The 22,436-nt window shown below is 40.5% G+C and overlaps 1 protein-coding gene across 9 annotated transcripts in view; it reads right to left on the reverse strand.

Annotated features, from left to right (window-relative positions):
- LOC105276811 (lachesin) overlaps window positions 1-22,436 on the reverse strand; it is a 278,627-nt gene that overhangs the window by 134,693 nt on the left and 121,498 nt on the right. The window lies entirely within an intron of this gene.

The raw sequence follows: 22,436 nt of genomic DNA on the forward strand, positions 1-22,436 counted from the left end.
TCTTTGTCATTCTTGATATTTTACACACCAAACGTAAATCCGAATTGTAAATTACCATTATTAACTTTCCGTTCAGTTTTTAATAGTATTTTAATTATGTTAACAATATTGTAATATAAATAAATTGTCCATAAATTGTGCCGCAAACAGAAACTCCATAATTGTGCGAATTGCAATATATCTTTATCATTGGAAATTACATCGCATACGATGAAGAAATATTTCAACATGAGAATTTTACACATATCGGTATTTTTCACGTATTTCTGAGTTTCTTGATTATAAAGATTTTGATCTGCGCTCCTTCACTTATCGATCCACATAAATGTCTTGATTGTTTACTTGGCGCTGTATGAAAGATAGTTCGCTTGCACTCGGAAGAACAAACTTGGAGAAAAGTAACAAGATTAAATAAGCTTACTCGCGTTGCTGCTGCTCGAGTTTCTTTTTCCAACGTAATGAAGAAAGCTTCTATTCCTATTAGTTCCTGTCTACATGTATGGCGCCCAATTAAATTGCTATCTGTTACGTTCAATTTTCCCAATTAGTGTTGCAATATAGAAGTTTTTGCCAATAAATGCAAAAAATGCGGAATAATATGAAAATGCATAACATTTTTTTCATCAATCTCGATAGACTTCTTGAGCACCTGATTTTTACACGTATTAAAAATAATGTATTAAAAAACGTATTAAAAACATATTGCGTTTTATTGCGGAACTGCTTTCTCGCAAAAATATATTGCAAAACTTGCCTTACAAATCAAAAATAATCACGATTAAAATTATATATTTTAATGCAATATATCTTTATTAATCGTACAAATTATCTCAAATCTCAATATTGAATAATTCCGAAAAACAATTCATACGCGTATTTTAATATCCTAAAAAATTAACATTTCTTAAAATATACAATGTCTTGCTCTTTAAATAAACAAACGAATGACATCCGGCATGTAAATTCGCAAACACATCAAAATTTATTTGCGCTTGTTAAAAGAAGAAGAAGAAAAAGAAAAGACAGATCGAAAGAGGCGAACAGGCGAAAGAGGAGAAATTATTCCTCATAAAATTCTATCGGACAATCCCCTATCGAACGCCCCCGGCAAGTCATTCCGGACTTACGCGGGATCCTTAACGAAGGAAACTTCGCATCCTTTGTGCGCCTGCCTGCACGATAAGCAGCAATCGAATCGCAATAAACCGGATGGAGATGTCGCAAGTTAGCTCCCCCGAGACAGATATTACTAGCGATAACACGCGTTAAACTTACGGGAATCACGGAAGTACGCACAAGTGCACCACGCTACTCGCTACACGGTTACATACCTACCGCGACACGGGCTCGTATTGTAAAAGTACTACTCGGGCGCAACTTCGGGCATCGAACAGCCATTCCGGTAGGTAGTCGTAACAACCTCCAAGTACCTCTCCCTCAAAGTTCATCCTGGCGACGATTTCTTGTCGCAAACGCCATAAAGTAAGCCCCCGTAACCTCTCTTTCTGCCTTTCTCTCTCTCTTTCTCTTTCTCTCCTGTTATCTTGCGCGAGGCACGATGATCGCTAATCTTCACGTTAGCTCGTCGTACAATGGCTGAATTTCTTTCGAAACGGTGATCAGAATCGATAGAGGAAATTCTATGCCTTTCTAAAAAAGAATATAAAAACTCGTAAATTAGTGTACAAAAATTATTTATTTTAAATACAGTATTCAGAAGAGATTTTTGTCAAGGTATTAGGATAAATTGCAAAGAGCTAACACGACGTGTTCATAACGTATAAATAATGCAAATACATATATAAAACAGTATATGCATAATAAATAATCTCAATATTTATTCGGGATGATGGTGACGCGACTTTTATGGCGCGGAGGTACGATTTTCTGTAGTAATATTTTCTCTAAATTCGAAACTCACATTTGTCGAGATTATAATGGTTTTTCAGTGTTCTCCTCTATTCGCGCGTTTATCAGCGATCGATAGGAGATAAATGGACTTGTTGTCCATTTTCTATTTGTGTACAATCGCGATGATTGATTGATTACATGGGAGCCCCAGCGTTATTTGACAATGAGCACGATAGCTCTTATGCAGCTGTACACACGTGCGCGGGATATGTGCATAGGGAAATAGAAACGCTGCATTAGTTATGTCGTGCCGCAAAGTATGCCTCAGTGACGATCAAACGTTGGATGATTACAGGTACGCTGTTTGGCTTCCGATGTCGTTCATTACAACGATAGAACGAACTAACGCGACAAAGAGCACATGCGCTCGATATTGACGTCCGCAGCCTCGCACGATACTCGTGCAAAGATGTCGAGATACTAAACTTTCATTCTGCATCGCGTGTTTCTTCGCTTTTCCTCATGATCATCGTTGTCGCACGAACGACTTGAATGCGGCTTTTCAATTCGCTATGACATGCAGGTGTCGATTTAAATTGTTATATGGAGACTTTTTGTCCCAGATATCGCATTTCTTCACGCTCGTCAATTTTGGGTGAACATGATATGATTCCTCTTAATAAAAACAGAAATTTCGGTACAATTTTCCGCGGATCGTTTTATCGCACGGTATCTCTGTCTCTGTAATTCGAGACGATACTATGCATATTGGATCAGCTAAACCTGTGTGGCTTCTAACGTCATCGCAACATAATCGATATGTGTACATGTGGACACGTATACATATATGCTCAAGCTTCGTCCATCTTCATCCATATAATTTCGAACTTCTTTCATCTATTCTGCGCTCATTATTATTGCAGCTATATCGATGTATTTTAATTGCTCGTTACTTTCTCTTACGTTCTCATAAATACCGCAAATGTCGTTTCTGAATGGAATCATCGAATTGGAAGATTGCCAAGGGATGGTTTAGCCAATTGCATATTGATGCGAAATCTTGCTTCGCAATTTCGCATCGACGTTACATATTTGTAAATTTGCATGCGAACGTATTTCGGATGCGATCGTTAATTTTATTCGCGTCAATGTGTTACGAAATAAAACGCTAGTAATTTAAGTGAGTGAGCGACGATGAGGCCACAATAATTATGAATTGCGGTCGCTTTTATTCAGTTCACTCGTGTACAACATTAATAGGACGTAACGGCAAAAAGCGAGCGACAGCGGCATATCATTGATTTAATGATGGTTGCCTGATCAATATATATATATATATATACATATATTTTCAGATCATTTAAAAGACAAAATGCAATGCGATGATTTAATGATACATCCACAATATAACATCATTATCCCTCAAATGTGCCAATACTACTCCGATCGATCATCATTAATATATGATTCTAAATTTTGTGACAAATACAAATGACAAATACATTTTCCAATATCATAAATTTACTTGATTCAATTTCATGGTCCATATAAACGACTTTAATGTCTGTCCAGTTTAAATTTTTCCTTGAGAATGGAACAGAAATATAGACACGGGGCATTAATGTCTGTCTTCTTCAGAGAAAAAGATGATCGATGAATACAGATATCTCGTTTGAAAAATTCGTTCATTCGACTGCCATATGATTCTTACGCTTCGGCAAAGAAAGAGTAGGAACTTCGTGATTGTGATCGTTTTGATGAGACACAAGTGTCTCCATTCTCGAGCCAGATGTATGCAGGATTCAGACACGTTGACCGATAAAAACGCTCGACGGACGAATCATCCTCGCGAGGGGCAGGAGAAACTTCGTTTTCGATATCTTATGACGAGGTAATTCTGTCGCGCAATCTCCAGCAAAGCGTTAAGGCCGCGAGCGATAAATACGAGGGTTGAAAGTGGAAAAGCAACTGCTCGGATCGAGCCGGATGGATATAAAAAGAAATTACTGGCCTCTCAGACGCACTTGGACCTCCAAACGCGCGCTCATGTCCCGTTTCTCTCTCGTTCTCTTTTTCTCCTTTTTTCCATCTCTTCTTCTTGTCCCCATCGTGTTACCCTTATAGTTTCCATCTCGCTTTCTTTCTTGCGCGATATTCTCTCGCCATTTCTCTGTGCCCATTCTCTCTTTTATTCCAGGTTTATCTTCCGCCTCTTCCTCTTTCTCTCCTTTTCCCTTTTTGTTCGAGCTATTTCCCGATTCCGCTGCCCCACACTCGTAACCTGAATTATAGATGTCCCTCACAGACTTGCCTTCGTTTCTGGTTCAAGAAGGATAGCACGCTCGAGACATTATATTCATATACGAACACGAAACGGGAACACCATCAGAAATTAGACTTTTCGCCGTGCGATCTAAAGTATTCATGACTCGAACATAGTCGGTCGCTTCTTGAAGCAACATTATATTCTATAATGTATTGCATTTTGTATGCCACTTAAATTAATGGCAGATTTTTTATCTTATTGATATACCAAATTAATTGAGAATAATCGTAGTATTAGGATAATCGGAAAGATAATCAGATAGATAATCGGAACATTTTTCCGGTATAGGATATCCAATTAAAGCTGTAACATCGTTGCAAATGAAATTTACGTAATAAATTGCAAATCTATTGAATGACATTCGTCGCATCTATTTATTTTATATACTATATATCAATAAAAAATATTTTGCACTTTAATGTCTGAACTGTTTTGACGTATCTCAATAATACAATAAAACTTTGTAGTGATAAAACATAACAAAATAACAATGGTATAGATAGAAATGGAAAAGAGCTTAATCATTTACGATGCACAGTAGATAAACGTAAGCAAAAACTAAATTGATTGGTCTTTAAAATAAACTGAAAAACACGCAGTATCAAGTTAAGAACGGTAATAAACAATAACTTCAATGAAATGTTCAACAAGATTCAATGAACGTGGACCGCACGTGAATCTTTCTAATATTTCTCTTCTCGATTATACTAAATATCTCCTTGTTCGGCAAGTCGATATATAAGAAACGGATATGTTCATAAAATTGAACAAAGCCACGAGATCTTTTATGGCCATTCAACACAACTAGCAGTCGGCGTACACCAGAGAATTAATTCAAATTAAACATAGAAGGAGACATGTATGTCCATGGCAATTAATCAAATTATTAAGCCTGGCCGGATTGCAACCGGCACGCATTATTGTTGTTTCGCGAATATTTGAACCTAACGATAACGACATAATCGCATATAATGGAAGCCTTTCCCAGGCGCAAACACTTCGGTGAACTGCGCGCTCAAATTTATTTCTCAGAATGTAAATTGATTCGCTCGCGCCGTTGCATAATTATCTTTACCAAGTTATGTGCAATAATTTATCGTCGTTGAATTCCACGCGCATGCGACTGCAACATTGTTACAGGTGTGTGCGAAAGTCTACGTTTACGTTAAATCTATGTGAATGCGAGTGCAAGATCACGTGTGGTCCGCGCTAAAACAAGCGGCTAAAACGAGACGCGTTAAAGGCAACGGGAGGCACCCTACAAACTTTGTTAACGCGCCATTATCACCACCGGAAACGCTACGGATCAACTGCAATGCATCTTCGCTCATGCACATCGTGCCGTGCACGAAGACGCCACGGGAAACTTTATAAATTCAGTGTGCAACTCTCCTCCTCTCTCTCTCGCGCTTGCGCGTGCGGCGCGTCGCATCGTCTGTCGCGCGCGTCCCGAAGTTGTATATCACGCTGAATATTTCGGGCAATTGATATTTATAGTCCCCACGTGCGTTAGTCCCGAATTGAATTTGCGCATAAACGCGGAAAATTTCCCAGTTCGGCGCGGCGTGTTCCCGGCATAAGCGCAGCTGCACGCGCGCCTGCTCGCACACGTACGCCGCGTTTTATCTGAAGCCTAAATTCCTCGCACCTCGTGTACAATATATTTCGCGGCAGTTTGGAACACAGTGTACCACGTACTTATACATATTGGGAAATTCAATTACGTGCGATTTCGTTTGATGTTTCAGAAGGCCGAAATTTAAAAATGATTTCCGTAATCAATTTTTCGCGTAGTTTAATAATACAGAATTAAATCATTGAGAATATTTTTAGATATGCAAATAAAATTCGTAACTATATTAATCATGTTTAAAAATTGGCCCGTACCAGAATTATACGGATAATCTAAAAGAACGCAGCGTTGTGGTTCACTTACGGCGACGATTCAGAGAAGTTTCAGCTCGGCTCGCAAAGCGGCCTGCTAATGGATATTCTAGGATATAAAGAACGAGTTTGCGAAACAGGCGGGTAATAGATGAAAGGAAAGGAGAACGGCGGCGAGCCGTTTACGATGCGTTTTCGCGCATTTGCGAAATTGCCAGTAGCAGAAGCTTTCGAGGATACGACGTGTCTGCGTCGCGACGACGTGCGTCCTACGGTTTGCATCTGCAACAGATAGGCGACACTTTAGCCGATACGTTGCGCCAAGTCGCTGACATCCCGAGGATCGATCCGTTACTTCGAAAGCGTTATTTGCGCACGCGGTGGCACAGAAATGCCACGAAAATAGGAATCTACACTTGATATTGATGCCGACGAAATGCAAAAGCAGATTTCCAACTAATTGCGTTAAGAATTTCCATTTTGGCGTGCACTAATGGACTATTCGAAGAGGAATCGAGAAATATATCTGTACACAACAAACTAATAGTCTCATATTTACGTTCAAAATATTCTAATGAAAATGGACGCGAAAAGCATTTTGCGCATAATTACATGTTGAATAATAGACGCAAATGGAGTTGGAATTTTTATTATTTCACGGGATTGGCGTTTATTAATAGCGTCTTACTCCACTTTGGAAATGCTATATAACTTGGCATACATATTGAATGATCCTTTTCGGCGAACAAAGTTCATTTGATGGAATGCTCGTATTACATGACGTAAAGTCGTATATCAGAGAGTATATGTAGCATATTTGAAACGTACAAATGTCATCGATTATTAAATATGCGTCTCAAACTATCTTGCGTGTTTTTATTTACAACATACACTTGTAGAAATATATTCAAAAAACGTATATAAATTTAGAATCTAAAAGGACATATTGTAACAGCGAGAGAAAAATGGCTCTGCGACATTATTTGTTCCTTTCTGAAAAGGGAATCATTTTTTAAACGTAATCGAACGTGGGACTTAAAGTCTAATATATCTTCGTAAAAAGGAAATTTGATTAAATCGAAAGCAAGAAGTGAATCCTTGCAACGAGCAATCCGGTAAACTATTAATCCAATTACTACAATCACGCCGTCACCCATTTTATGAATCCAATTACCGCATTTGTTAATCCAATTATCGTCAATCGCGACATACCGTCCATATTTGACGACAATGTCCATATTGCACACTCATAATAATCCTCCTGAGATATATCAATAGCATAGTGATCGCGCGGTACGCGAACGACCGATAAATTATTTGTGCACGAGTCCGTGCTCGAACCGATCGAAGAATCTCTGCTGGGCCCCGCATAAATTCGATGAGAAACGCTCATATACGATTTTCGAGCGTACGTTCGGTTTATCAGCAGTAACTTCGGTCCCTTCATATCGCGCCAATAATTCCTCGCCGAGTGCAAAGCTGGTGTCGGTCCTTCCACCAACCCTCCGGGCCGTCCAAACCGCCTTTTCCTCCTCATCCTCCTACCTACTTCTTTCATCCCTCCCGACCACCCTCTCGTGAAGATTCTTTACCGCTCTTTCCCGCGGTGCCGGGACGAGACGTACCGAGGACCTGCGAGAATTTATCCGACAGATAAAAATGTCTCTCGGAGTTTATACAGCGAGAGAAAGAGAGTGAGAGCTGGGGGATTTCAATAAAACCCTCGATTGTAAAGTACAGATAGGGAGAGGCCGTCCGGATGTTACACGGGTCAGTGAAGTTCAGTCGGTATCGTTCCTCCCGGCTCGTTCACCTCCAATGACTGCATACCTCGGAAGAGAAGGCACTCTTTGCAATGATATCGATAAGCGAGACCTTATCTGTTCACTTCGCACGTCTCTGAACCGACTGTTCCTGATTACCCTTTCTCTTTCTCTCTCTCTTTTCTCTTTCTCATGGCTATTAAAATTTTAGACCCTCATCTGTTTAATGTGAAACCGTAGCACCCTTCTCTTTTTTTAACAATTCGAGAATTACGACTCGAAGGAATTTATCTGATAAACTTGTAAGGCAGATCCTATAAAACCGGAGGCTCGATCTTTTCAAATTAACAGTGAATTGGGTACTTCGTACTTCTGACTTTTCATTCATATAAAAAAGTAAGTTCGCGATTAAATATCTTTCTATATCAATTTTTTATAATATAAAAAGCTTATACATTTTACTTGCGTGATTGTTGCGAACCGATACATGTTCTCAAATTTTAATATACTAGGATATTGTTAATGATATTGTTCACGTACATATATATATAACATACACACAGTATGCATATACATTTTTCTGCACGTGTGTATGCACTCGCGTGTCCGCACACACACACGCGCGTGACAGGCGGTCGAGCGCAAAGCGGATAATTAGTGCGGCGCGTCCGTGCAGTCTCACGCGGCATTAATTACGTAAGCTCGGGTGCGCGTGTGTGTCCACTCGATGCGCACACGTGCATACAACCACACCATGGTGGACATGGTGGACATCGAGGTACGTTTGTGCACGCACCACGGTCGGTGGGTCGGTGGACCCGCGAGACCACGTGCAGGTTCATTCGTCGCAACTCACACGCGCATTTTCCTAAGGTGTCCTCATGTCCGCACGTAATAGCCGCATTCGTGCGACACCGTGGCCGACACCATGACCATACCATATCAGCGAGCTTGGACCAGCACTTTGCGGCACGATTTATGGGACATTAAAGCAACGCGCGACTCCGAAACTACCGCCCGCGCCGCTTTGGCTAGCGCCTCGCTCGTTCGTTTCAGGTTCTTTCGCGCACGTACAATACGTACAAGAGGGATGCACGGATGCGGGGTACACGTGTGCGCGTCCTCGGCAAATCCAATCCGGGTAGGTATGTTTCTCCCCCCGGTGAGAGATCGGTCCGGCTGGCCGCGTCGTCCTTCCTCTGATAAAAATCAACCGTAATTTGACGTCGCTCGATGCGCGACGTCGAGTTTTCGGATATTTCACGTGAACGAATCGATACGCACGACAGCCACGAGTTGAGCGAAGCTAATTTCGAAAGAAGGCAAGAAAAGAACGAGGACGTGATTTACACGCGATCCACGCGTCTTGACAGCTTCCATTAGACTCATCGCAGTTGTCTTTTCTCTTGCATGGCTGTCCGGACATTATGGAGTGAAGTAACTATTCCGATAACGGCGATCCTATATGTTATATATATAATATAATAAAATAATAAAATATAAAGAAAAAAGGGTTGAAAAGAGAAGCTAACACAAATTATGATAATGTAAAACTATCCGGAAAATATCCATCGATATGCAGCGCAATTATATATTATTATTACCACGCAATTATTTTCATGATTAACATTAACATTATATAATTGATCGAAATAGGTATCACTATAGAATATACATATCCGCTGTTATTAATTAATTATTTGCAGTTTAGTTGAGCGATTCAAATATTATCCTCTCGCACCAGACCGCATTTTAACATTGCGCATATCTTTACATTATATTTTTCAACTCTCTTCGCACACGCGGGCGAGATAGTATTATCGTCGGTCGATTTATTCTCGAATTTATAGTTTACTTTGGCGGGTGCACAGACATATCCTATATAAATCCACCGCAATCACGAAGGATTTCCAGTTATGATAGCTTTGGAACGTGCGCAGCGGCGTTATCAAAGTCAGCTCTCTCTCTCTCTCTCTCTTTTGTATCAATTTCAGTATCTACGAGAAATTCACGGGCGTCGCGTGTGCGCTCGCATTCGCGCGCGCAAGAGCGCACTCGATAGCCCTGCGATCGTCTGCGATCTTTGGAAACTCCGGCTGAGCCCGGCGCTGTATTTCTTCTGGGCGACTTGAGGATTTGGTGCTCTTATTCATCTAGCAATCTCAATCGGCTCGGTATTGGCCGGATATGTACGTTTTTACGATAGCCGGAAAGGTTCGGGAGGTCCCTTATACTTATTCGACGATCCTTATCGATCCCATCCCCCTTCCTTTTTTATACGGGCGCACGTTCGTCCCTTCCGGCGCATCAGCGACGCTCATCATTATTACGTCGATGGCTCTGCGGTAGATTAGAATTTTATATATATCGAGGATGGGAAATCGATTATTATATGTGAAAGAACGTCGCTGACGGATTTTTACGACAGTGCGGATTGAATACTTTATAATTAAAAAAAAGAAGGAAAAATCCCGGAAAGGTATCCGAGATATTCCATGCATGTGTTGGGAAATCGCCCTCGAATTCGCTTTGCGCAGTTTATAATAATAATTGGCCATCATCGCAGATTATTATTATATATATCATATTATAATTTTCCGATTAAAGAATAAGATCGCTCAAGATTACTTGAAGATCTAAAAGAAACTTTTCTGTTTCAATATTTGCGAATCGTATCGATGTCTCAAGAAGGATTATAGTATTGGATATAATGATTAAAACTTTCAGAATACTGTGACCCGTTCTCTCTCTCTCTCTCTCTCTCTCTCTCTCTCTCTGTCTCTTTCAATCTCTTTATCGCACCGTCGGCAGAAATTTCGGCGTTGCTTTAGACGTAAAGCCATGTTAATCAAATTTCCAACCAACTGAACAGTCTCTGGAGAACTTATTCCGCAGACGGGTAGAAATAGATCATAATAACTAAGCAACGAACCAACCAAGCATTTCCTATGTACATTAATTATTGGAAAAGCGGGAGTCTTCTCGCCATAGAAGTCTGCTGTCGTGTATAACCATAAAGACAAAATTTAATTATTTCGTAAATCCTGTTTATCTCGGGAAAACAGATTTCTGGAATTATTAACAATTATGTAGAATCAATTCTGCGCTGTTTCTACAATATAACTTTTCAAACAAAAATATAGTAGCAATAAAAGATATTTAATCTATGTCGAGATCTATAGCATTATAATACCTATAATAAAATATGATATACTATATCCATATCTCTCAATATATTTGCTTATTCATTATTTGTGCAGAGCGCAAAGGTGATTTCAGATATAGCAAATATACAAATACAACATATACCAGATATACAAATATATCGCTGGTCAAGTACGGGGATTGTATTTCAGTGTAAGCGATACACGTAACGAGAATTGACTTTTCTGCCGTGGATGCAACGAAAACCATGATGAGTTGTTAAGAAATGTGACGCGAGAACATTGCCTTCACGATAAATAGATAAAAAGATTGCTGTTGCTTCATTGAGACAGAAACGAATCTAGCGTCATATGAAAACCTATCAAACGATGACGTTCAGTAGCTGTTGCCACGATAGAACAAATTAGACATAAGTGCAGCGCGCGCGAACAGAAAGAAACTTTATATTCACGGAATCCCAGATCAAACTCTCAAAAAATCACTCAATAAGGCATCCAGTAGATTGGTGAAACAATGCTTCACCCAAGTTACGAAAGTCACTGCGAATATTTAACGCGTGTTTAAACTTCGTTTAACTTTAACCACCGTCAGCGAGTTATCAGTACGGTATAACGATGGGCTTTCAGGATTTATAAAAAGCATCTGCTCGCTCAAAGAAGCAACCCTTAACTTCGTCAGCGTATTTATGTCGACAGCTGCAAACGTAAGACAGCGATAGACACGTCGGATCGTCGAGACATCCCCGTTCGAGAAGAAGCGGAATACATCGGGCAAGAGAGATGGCGAGCGGAAGAGAGGGTGAGAGGAATGTTTCAGACTCCATTAGTTGAATTGGAGTGGGAATACCGGGTGGTCCCTAAACACCCCCTCATATTTCGGACAAACGTTCGCGCCCATCGACCTGCCCGGTCCTTGCGAGGAGCGTATAGCCACTGCCCGCCCCTGCCTGCCAGCTTGCTTTAAATATGAATATCGTATTTTGAAAACTTAATTCCATACATATCAAGCGGCTATATCATGATATATTGTTTGAAATTGATATATTCGAAATAACTGATATTTTTTAACAAAATTTATTGCGATTGATTGGTCAACCGCTCTTCAAAGTGAAGGAGCGATATTTTGAACGAATTTTATCTTCATTATTCATGAATTAGAGAGAAAAGCTGTCTGAATTGTTCATTTTAATGAGGATTAAAAATTACTGAAAAAAGGTTGATGATGTCAAATAAATAATAATGTAAAAGTATCAGGGTAATTTGTCTTCTTCATATTTTATTAGACGTGTTAGAAAAACAATTTTACATTCGAAAGTTACATCCGATCTAATATCGAACCAAGTTTTTATTCAAGAGCTTTTTGCGAGATTTTACATTTATTAAACTTTATATGCGTTACATGTGTATTTATCATGAAACATACCTACTAAGATTCGTGTAGAATGTGATGGTACATCTTCAGCACGTCCGCTACCGACAGATATCATCTATTCATTCGGTGTTAATAAAGCCATTTTGGTCGATCATGCACGTAGCGACTTTAATGTGGAGATAGCAAGCCCAACAATGTGGAAATAGACGCATTACTCACTCGACATGACGTAATTGTGTCACGTTACCGAATGCATTTAGCCCGTGCCATTCCTATATGGCACGCTAATTTCTCTGAAAGCCATCAATCATGAGGTCGCATGGGGTTATTCTTTTTTTTCTCCGCGTTCGGATATTACCTGTGATGTTGGTCCCTTGGTCCTCGACAGTGCAGCCGAAACTTACACGCGTCGTCGCCTTCCGACGTTTAGCTTTACATTGAATCGGTGTGCGCGCGCGACACAACGAGTTTTCCAGGACAAATACCAAAGTTAAGATGAGATAGACGGAAGATAGTCTGCGAGTTTACTCGCAGTAATACAGTAGTATTAGTCTGTACGCGCGCACGGCGCGGAGCGGATGCGATATGCCTTGTGTACTCTCGACGGAATTGATGCTTTTACACTGTTTGGGACCGCGTTACGACATAATTGCAATTACTCAGTGATGTAAATGACCGGCATTTACATGCAAAAGAGGAATGAATAAATATGACGGCATTAATTATACGCGAAGGATCGTTTCGCGCGGCCGCTGGATTTCCGTTGCCGACGACAGAGAAGAGAGAGAGAGAGAGGAGGGAGGAACCAAGGGGAATCTTGATGAATATTATTATATATGCTACGCTTTTTATATCGAATCCGCGTCGTTATCCTGCGTGCAGCCGCGCTCGCGCGCATCGCGCGCCCGATATCGAATGTATTTTATATCGCAACCGGGCCGAAGCAATTTGAATTCCATCCCGGCGTTTCGATTTTTAAATTGGAGTCTCTGGATGTATTACTTCGGAATTGATGCGCGGTTCTATAACAGTTCATAGCTCTCGCATATGATGACTTTATAAAATCATACCGTTTTCATACATATCGCATGCGGGCAAACGGTTGTTCCCGGTTAAATCAGGATTGTATCCCGCTTGATGTTGCGACCGGTATTTTTTTGTTACTCGGCTTCACCTGACGCGGCCGGGTCCGCCGCTGTCAGGTCGCTAATTATTAAAATATACTAAGACGATACATGTACTGGGCGCCAACTGATTTTTATAAAACCAGTAAAATTAATAAGGTCTCAGGGGGTGAATAATTGGGAGGACCCTTTTTATATAATATTGGCTATCGGAACAATACTATACTCTACATAATATACAGGGTGTTTCCTAAGTAAGTAGACAAACTTAAGGAGGATATTCCTTGGCTTATTTTAAGAAGAAAAGGTCATATAAACATATGTCCTAAACTGCTTTGTTTTCCAAAAAAAAGTATCTGTCATTGTAAATACGTCTTGCTTAACGAGCGTTTCCATTAGCAAGACCGTATACGAAATGCATATCTGCCATTTCGGCGTTTGTGTAATTTACCATAATTAATAAAATTACTAAACTTAATAGGAACTAATAAAGTTTGCGTCAAAGATAACGTGATAGCAGTGATGCCGGATAGCGTGCTTTTGCAGTACGAGTCAACAGCGGTGGGGATGGAGTGGGAATGGTCTCGCGGCGGCCGCGCGGCGCAGTCTGAAACGAGTGTTCACTTGCGGCGCCGCGAGACCATCCCCACTCCATCCCCATCGCTGTTGACTCGTACTGCAAAAGCATGCTATCCGAAAAGTGAACGAAAACAGTGATGTACTTTTTTTGGAAAACAAAGCAGTTTAGGACATATGTTTATATGACCTTTTCTTCTTAAAATAAGCCAAGGAATATCCTCCTTAAGTTTGTCTACTTACTTAGGAAACACCCTGTATATAGACGATCGACAAGATATGATTGAGAAATAAATAAAAACGTTAGATGAAACTTCCAATACTATATAATATTGGGTCGTCCGGAAAGTTCGTGCCGATTTTGAAGGAAAATTCAAAGGCAACATTTTTTTATGTCGATAACTATTTATTGACTTATGTATGCACCGTTTTGTTTCACAACCTTTGTCCATCTTTCACGCAACTGGAAGATTCCATTCTCCCAGAACTTCTTAGGTTTCTCGGCGAAAAACTCCTCAAGGTGGTTTTTTATGTCGATCAAAGAGTTGAAGTTCTTGCCGCTAAGAGAATTTTGCAAAGACCTAAATAAGTGAAAGTCTGAAGGTGCAATGTCTGGTGAATACGGTGGGTAAGGTAGCACATCCCAGCCAAACTCCAACAATTTTTGTCGGGTAGTCAAAAAAACATGAGGTCTGGCATTGTCCTGATGGAACACGACGCCCTTCCTATTAGCTAATTCTGGACGTTTTTCCTGAATCGCTGTCTTTAATTCGTCTAGTTGCAAGCAGTACTTATCTGCATTTATCGTTTGGTTGTGTGGTAGGAGCTCATAATATAGGATTCCTTTCCAATCCCACCAGACACAGAGCATGACTTTTTTTGGATGAAGGCCGGCTTTCGAAGTGGTTAATGCTGGTTCATTTCGCTTACCCCAGGATCTTTTTCGTTCTACATTGTTGTAAATGATCCATTTTTCGTCACCCGTCACTAATTGCTTCAAAAATGGTACGTTTTCGTTGCGCTTGTACAGCGAGTCGCAGATGGAAATGCGATCCATTAAATTTTTTTCGGCCAAATTATGCGGAACCCATACATCATAGCGACTTACGTAACCAAGCTTCACTACATGATCGTGGACAGTGGTTTTCGATATTTTCAGTATCTCTGCTAATTCGCGTGTCGTGTAGCGCGGGTTATTCTCGATCAGTGTCTTGATTTGGTCATCATCAGTAGTAGAGGGTCTGCCCGAGCGTTCTTGGTCTTTAAGGTTAAAATCACCAGCTCTAAACTTAGCGAACCACTTACGTACGGTTCTTTCAGCTAAAGCGCCTTCTCCGTAAACAGAACATATCGAATTTGTTGCTTGTGAGGCATTTTTGCCTTTCCGGTAATAGAAAAGCATCAAGTGTCTAAAATGTTCTTTGTTTTCTTCCATCTTGAAAAGAGTACAAAACTGACACGAATCAATTTATCTGAAACAACTTTTTTCCTAAAGATGCGTTGAAATGTCACCTTTAAGCATATGTATATAACTCGTATGTTTTCAATAACATTGATATATTCAGACATGTTCCAACGCCATCTATTAAAAATCGGCACGAACTTTCCGGACGACCCAATATAAATTTGCTTTAGGCAGAATTGTACAAGTTTAGAGTACTCGCAATTCACGACGGGAGGTCTCTTACTCTGTCAGCCTTTAGTAGGTATATTATTTTGCAGTCTCGACTGTAACCGTCTACGGATGATAGTATTTTATCAAACGGCGATCCGGCTTCTCGGGAGTTGACCCCTGGATCCTGTTAACTTTAGACAAGCACAGCCATCACAAGAGTGCCACACGGTGATCCTGCTCCTTCGAGCATAGGCCGGGTACGGTGCCGTCGGTCATTTGCGCATGCGTTCCTTGCCATCGATGGATCGATGCCAATCGATATTTGATGCTGACAGTCGATATAACTGGGCATACGCCCCTGGTCATCGTCCATCCTCGTCTGTTCTATGGGTGGAAACACACCTCGCTGTTCTCTCTTCGCTCCCGTCCACATCGGTCGCCTTCTCACTGCGTCTCCTTCGTCCACAATTCGGTGACCAGAATTGAGAACCTCCCGTTTGTCGAAATACGAGCAGTGCAAGGTTTATAGTGCAACAATTCAATAATATAATACAATAATTTAACAATTCATACAACAGTTTAAAAAATCAATGATAACTTTCAATAATTTCAAGAATTTCAATGACATATTAATAGTATATAGAAAAAATATAACCACATATAAATACGAACATTTACCAAATAAATATATATATATAATAAAATATTTACAATATTTGTATTATTACAAATACTTCCGACGAGCCGGATCACGTCGACGTTGGGGGAACAAACTTATACTGTCACAATGTTAAAACAAGCGACCAGATCAAGCAGCAGTCCTCTGCGACGTCTATCTATTTATTCAATATAAATACAACTAACCAACCGTGTAAAAAGAGTGATTTGATTCAATTGATGTTACACGTTATTGGCCCCAAAGGAAATTGCGCTTGCTGTCAGACCTGTGCTGCGATTAATTTAATTCTTCTCGCAATTAATCGTGCACACATATAATATATGTCTGCAATGGAATTGATTTTATATTATGCAACAATTCATTTTGTAAGAGATACCGATTTTAATCGGCCACGACAAGATATCGTTCCCATAAATTATCGGCAAAACTCGCCGCAAACGTGACATCATAATTATAATTTCATTCTGCCGTTTCACGTGGTCGGTCGAATTACTTGGTCCGTTATCTCGAAATTGGCGTGTACATTGAGATTGCCCGCTATCTTGCCTGCGCTTCCCTCGCAAAGGTATTGCGCGAAGGACCTAGAGCGTAAATGAAACGGCACGGGCGATCTCACTAAGAAAGGTATACGCGACCAGTTCCAATTGCCGGACTCGCTCTCTCGAATTTCGGATACGTGAATCGAAACTGCCGTGATGTGCAACAACGTTCTCAGAAAGTCAATGGTCTGAGAAAGAAGGAGGGGAAATAAATAAATGGCGGGTACAATATGCTTTCCTCTTGGTAAAGGAACGTGGATACGTATAACGATACTGTTATTAACAACGATTAATTGAGTTAACGTAAACAGCAATGAAAATCGCACGAACTCGCGGATGTTTTATCAATTATTTTAATTCCCATTAGGATTTATGACAAAAGCGGGATGATCGTGGGATCAAATATGACGATACAATATCGATTACTCTACCCGTTACGGTCGTGGACAACTTTAAAGCGCGGAAGCACGAAGCGTTGCAGATACAAAGAAAATTAGATTCCAGCTTCGAAACGGCAAGTTCTCTCTCTCTCTCTCTTTGTCTGTCTTCCTCCTTTCTTCCCCTCGAGATTCTCGAATTTAAGGAAAGTATATTGCAATCGTCGATGGAACCTGCAGAAAGAGGACCGGGGGGAGGGAGAAAAATCGAGTTGGCGAGCACGGTGGAGCCCTGCCCGGTAGGCAGATATACGTCAATAGAGAAACCATCTGCTACCGATGGAGCCAACGTTGCTGTCTATTCTGTGGGGTACATGCCGCGCACATACATGTGCGTACGTGTGTGTAATATACGTATACGTGTATGCAGCATCACGTCGATCTCACGATCTTTTTCTCGGCAACATACGGCAGCTGTGCCCAATTGAGAGGCCTCCTGTCACTGATAGGCTCGGCGACGTCATCGATGAGAGAGAAAGAAAGAGAGAGAAAAGAAGTAAAGTGCGAAAATAAAAGAAACCCACACGAATCAGTCATTGAGTTCGCGAATCGAGCCGGAAAATGCCGACTGGTTCGGAAAAATTTCGTATGGGAAAATTTCCTTTTCCGACCACGCGACGTTGCATGCCTCGAAAACGCGAATCCATCGCAATCATCTCTGTTCTCTTATGGTAGATCTTCGAGTGTCAAAGATGTTGAATATACTTCTTCGTTAAAGACGTTTGAGCGGAACGCGATCCAACGGGTATCTCCTTCGTAATTTCAAAGATAAAAGGCAGATGGGCGATGTTCGGAATGTTCACATTGTTCTGCTCGCAATTGCATTTTCTCGTCCCAATAGGAATTTGTCAGGTGACAAATCTCTCTTCTTCCCTCTCTCTCTTTCTCTCGGCGAGATTACCGCCTCTGTACTAAATAACAGTTATCTGAGTATAACTTCACGCGCGGAAGTGTACATACATATTGTGCCTTTAAAGGTAGATCGATTTTAGCCCGCCTACTTTTATCTTGCTTCGCTGAAGCCAGTTTTATATTCCTAATCTGTACCCGAAACTTCCTCAATAGTATGTGCAACCGCGTAACGACGGTATGCCAACAATAGCGGATACGAAAAAAAAGTCGAGGTAGAATGGGAAATCGAGATATATGCGGATGGTATTATATGGCGAGTTCTGTCATGGATAGATTGTCATCGTCCGCAAAATATCGGATGGATATACGTGCTAGCTTCTAAATGATATACTACCGTGCGTCGCGCGAATAACCCGGAAAAAAGGAAGGATAAAAAGCAAAATGCGCGAACTAAAGTTTAAATGCGCGTAATTCCAACAGTTCATTAAATCGGCCCTGCATTATCCTAAACTTCGTGCTTGTTTTATCGTTTTGTCGTAAATGAATTCTTTGATGTCTCATCATTATTAATTCATCGTATTTGTACATACATACAATTGCAAAAAATAAGTGCGCATATATGTATATATTGCAAATATTCTCTCTTTAAATCGTGAAATTCAGTCATGATTTACGTAACAAATAAAAGTTTTATTGTATAACAACATATACTCTCGTACAGATGCAAATAGTTGTCAATATGTAAGCTGTAAAAACTAAAACGAAAGGAAATGACAGCTTTTTAATCCTTTTAGAAACCTTTAAAATCCTTTAAAATTCTTAGAATAAACACTTAAAAGAACGTATCTTTAAAGAACATGTAACTACAAATATTTATATTTTTTTTACTGTAATCTGAGGAAAAAATGAGAGAAAAGTAAAAATAAATTCAAATATTCGACAAACGAGTTTTGAATGTGTTTTTATCGTTCAATATTTGTTTATTTTATTGTATCATTGTTATTCATACGAATTTCGTTATTTAACGATTTTACGAATCTTCGTTATAAATAACGTTATAAAATTGTTAAATTTAACAATTTTACAAGAACTTTACATAAACAATTATGCACTTTTACGTGACAAAAGCTGCGCACAAATCTTTCTCTTAATTGTCATATGATTTTTACAGAAAAGTGCAAAAATGGGATAAGTTTAAAATTAAATCACAATATTCGGAAAAACGGATGCTTCTTTTCTACTTAAAGACGTAATGAAATAATTTTATCCAACCAATTTTCCGGAAATCTCTATTTTAAAGAATCTAAAGAATGCCATCGGTATTACGTGTTTATATCTGTGCACATGGCGTTATTATATTATACATACGGATATATCCAATAGCCGAAGAGCGATATGCCAATTGCCTGCAAACATCGAACACACATCGACGCAGCGTTAGGTCAACATTCGTGCAAATTTTGATCTATAATAAAATTTGATGAAACTGCAAAATATCGAAAAAAATATCACATTCAAGTGAAAACAAACCAGGTAGTTGTAGACTCGAATTCGACAGGGCGTTTCCGTGATGAGAGTTCAACAGCCACGCAGAGAGGCCAACAGTCGGGCGTCCGGCCTACTTACTAACAAATTTGATTAAAACTTGCTTCCGATTCGCATACATTTGGTGTAATTATCGAGCAAAATGAGAAGTGAGGCAGTGAAGGGAATAAGGAGCAGAGTCACTTTGTCGGGCGGAGCACATTAAATTCAGAGGAATCTCATTGCCCAACGGCACCAGCTTCTCCATTCGCGAAACTTTTCAACGCAGCTCGCATAATAGGCACTCTCGTCCTATCACATTTTAATAATGCGCGAACGGTCCCTTCAGAACATACGGCCGCACGTATAATAGATGGAACGAACGCGTGTTTTCCTTTTTTCACCTTTATTAAATGTGCATACGTAAAAACTTTGACGGAAAATAACGGAAATGCATGAAAATGTCATTAGGAAATATGCGAAGAGAAAACATTTATATGATATGCGTATTAGTGAACCATGAAAGTGTACTTATTTTGTACTTATTTTGTGTTTGTCAGTGAAATCAATATATACACACACAGACACACACACACACACACACACACACATGTAGAATAGTTCACACTATTCATAGCCTGTATTTTAGCTTGTCGATATTATAAATTCCAATAATTAATTGTATCAGTTTGCATAGAATTCGCTGCAGCGTGGCAGCGTCGAAGTTGTACCGAATCAGCTTCGAGAACGAGAACGTGCTTTCGGAAATAGAAGAACGCGCTTCTAAAATGGCAATTATCGAGATACGTGATCGCGCATCGTTCTTCATTCGAGTGAAAATCAAGTTATAAAAATGAAGAGAACACGGAACGGGAAGGGGACGAAGTGGCGAGGAGATGGGTAAAAGTAATTTCAGAAGCGAAGAAGAATGGAGAGGAAACCTCGCCGTCCGTTCCGCATGAATATAGAAAATGTAGAGAACTTCAAACCACCAAGCTACCTACCGCCGACCACAAAGGAAAGATTCCAAAATAGAAATCCCTTAAAGAGAGACGTTTATCGGATTGAAGCGGAAGAGAGAATTCTTGCATCTTCGCGGAAAAGTTTGTCGATGAAGGAACGGCTTGTTCTCGAGAAATCATCATACCTGAAAGAAAGCGATGGAGAGGTAGCCATTGTCCCGTTCGCAAAAATAAGCTCCGCTCTTTGCAGAGCAATTAGCACGTCGCGCTAATTAGCAATAAATTATTTGGACTCTTTGGTGCAAGTTAAATGGCTGTGTGGCAGCAACACTTAAGAATTTCTGATCATTAGTTATTCGCAAAGGGGTAACTTAAGACATTTGTCCTTTGCTTCCGATCATTTACAATTAATTAATTACACTAATCATAATTACAAGCTTATAATTCATCAGCTAATCAATTAACCGATTTGTTAATGACAAGATGTTTCTTCATCATCGAAATATCGTTTATAAAATAATATAAAATAATATAAAATAGAGAGAAAATGTTGCTTATAATAGGCATCCGTAGAACTTCCGCAACTACGCGTAAGTAACGATTATCGAAGCAGTGAGAATCGTCGAAGGGTCGAATTGGCTGATGAAGACGTCTTGACCGACGACGACGGCGGTGGCGGAGGGATAATAGCGCGTAATGGGATATTTCAAGTGGCGGGACGGTTTCTTTTATCGGGTCTGGCATTTGAATGCAAAGTATTATTCAAATAGCACCACCGTTCGTTCGTTCGGTCGTCCGTTCGTTCACTCGCTCGTTCGTTCGTTCGTTCGTTCGAGTGTCTGCATCTCTCTTCTTTGGCTCTTTTCCTATGCTTCTCTCTCTCTCTCCCTCTTTCTCTATCTATCTTTCGTCTACGTAGCTACATCGTTGCACCATGGCGGCGCTTGCCCCTGGGACAAGGGGCTTCATTTCCTGATATTCAAATGCGCTCAAACATCATACCCGGCTAACCCGCCGACGCGCTCGACGGAGGTGCTGCAACGCGGTTTCCGCGTGGATAAGCCGTACCGCGGCTATGCCGTTGCACTCGCCACTGAGGGAACTTGCGGTTTCTGTAGGTTGCCCTCTTTCTTGCTCCTCTGCTCGATGAAAGATGCAGATTCCCGCGGATACGGCGCGACAGGCAATGAAATCGTAACAACCGCCATTGACGTTCGATGAGTATCATTGCTGTCATCGTTTGGTACCGTTATCGTCGAAAATCATGCTTGAATCGTGCGTAGCACGCGTATTTCTCGATTATTGCAACAATACGAATATTTAGTCAGACCATCGATGCAAACGTTACGCTTCGTACGGAGTTGTGCTAACGGCGGAAAAACTGCCTTGCGGGTTGCGACTCACGGAGAAAATTAACGCGATATTATTGTGTTACGATCGTTTCGAGATGGAATCCGCGAATTGCACGAGTCTTCTTTTACCTTGCTCCTTACGAGTAATCACGAGGAAAGATACGTGGAATCTCCACAGCGAACAATGCTGCTCGATACGCGCGCCCTGGAATCTACATTTGCGTTTCTTTGACGTTGTCTTGCCTCGCTTGATCATTCCTCCGTTTCGTTTCATTCTATTTTCAAAGCGGAAGGAAGGACTACCACGTGAATTAGAGATGATACGAGACTCTTCGAGAGCGCAAGCTCTCCTCGGACCCGGTCGATGTACTGCCGGTTTCCGGTCCGTCGTGCATGTCGTCGGGAACGGACGAAAA

The sequence above is a fragment of the Ooceraea biroi genome, chromosome 2, assembly GCF_003672135.1.
Source record: "Ooceraea biroi isolate clonal line C1 chromosome 2, Obir_v5.4, whole genome shotgun sequence".
Taxonomy (NCBI): Eukaryota; Metazoa; Arthropoda; class Insecta; order Hymenoptera; family Formicidae; genus Ooceraea; species Ooceraea biroi.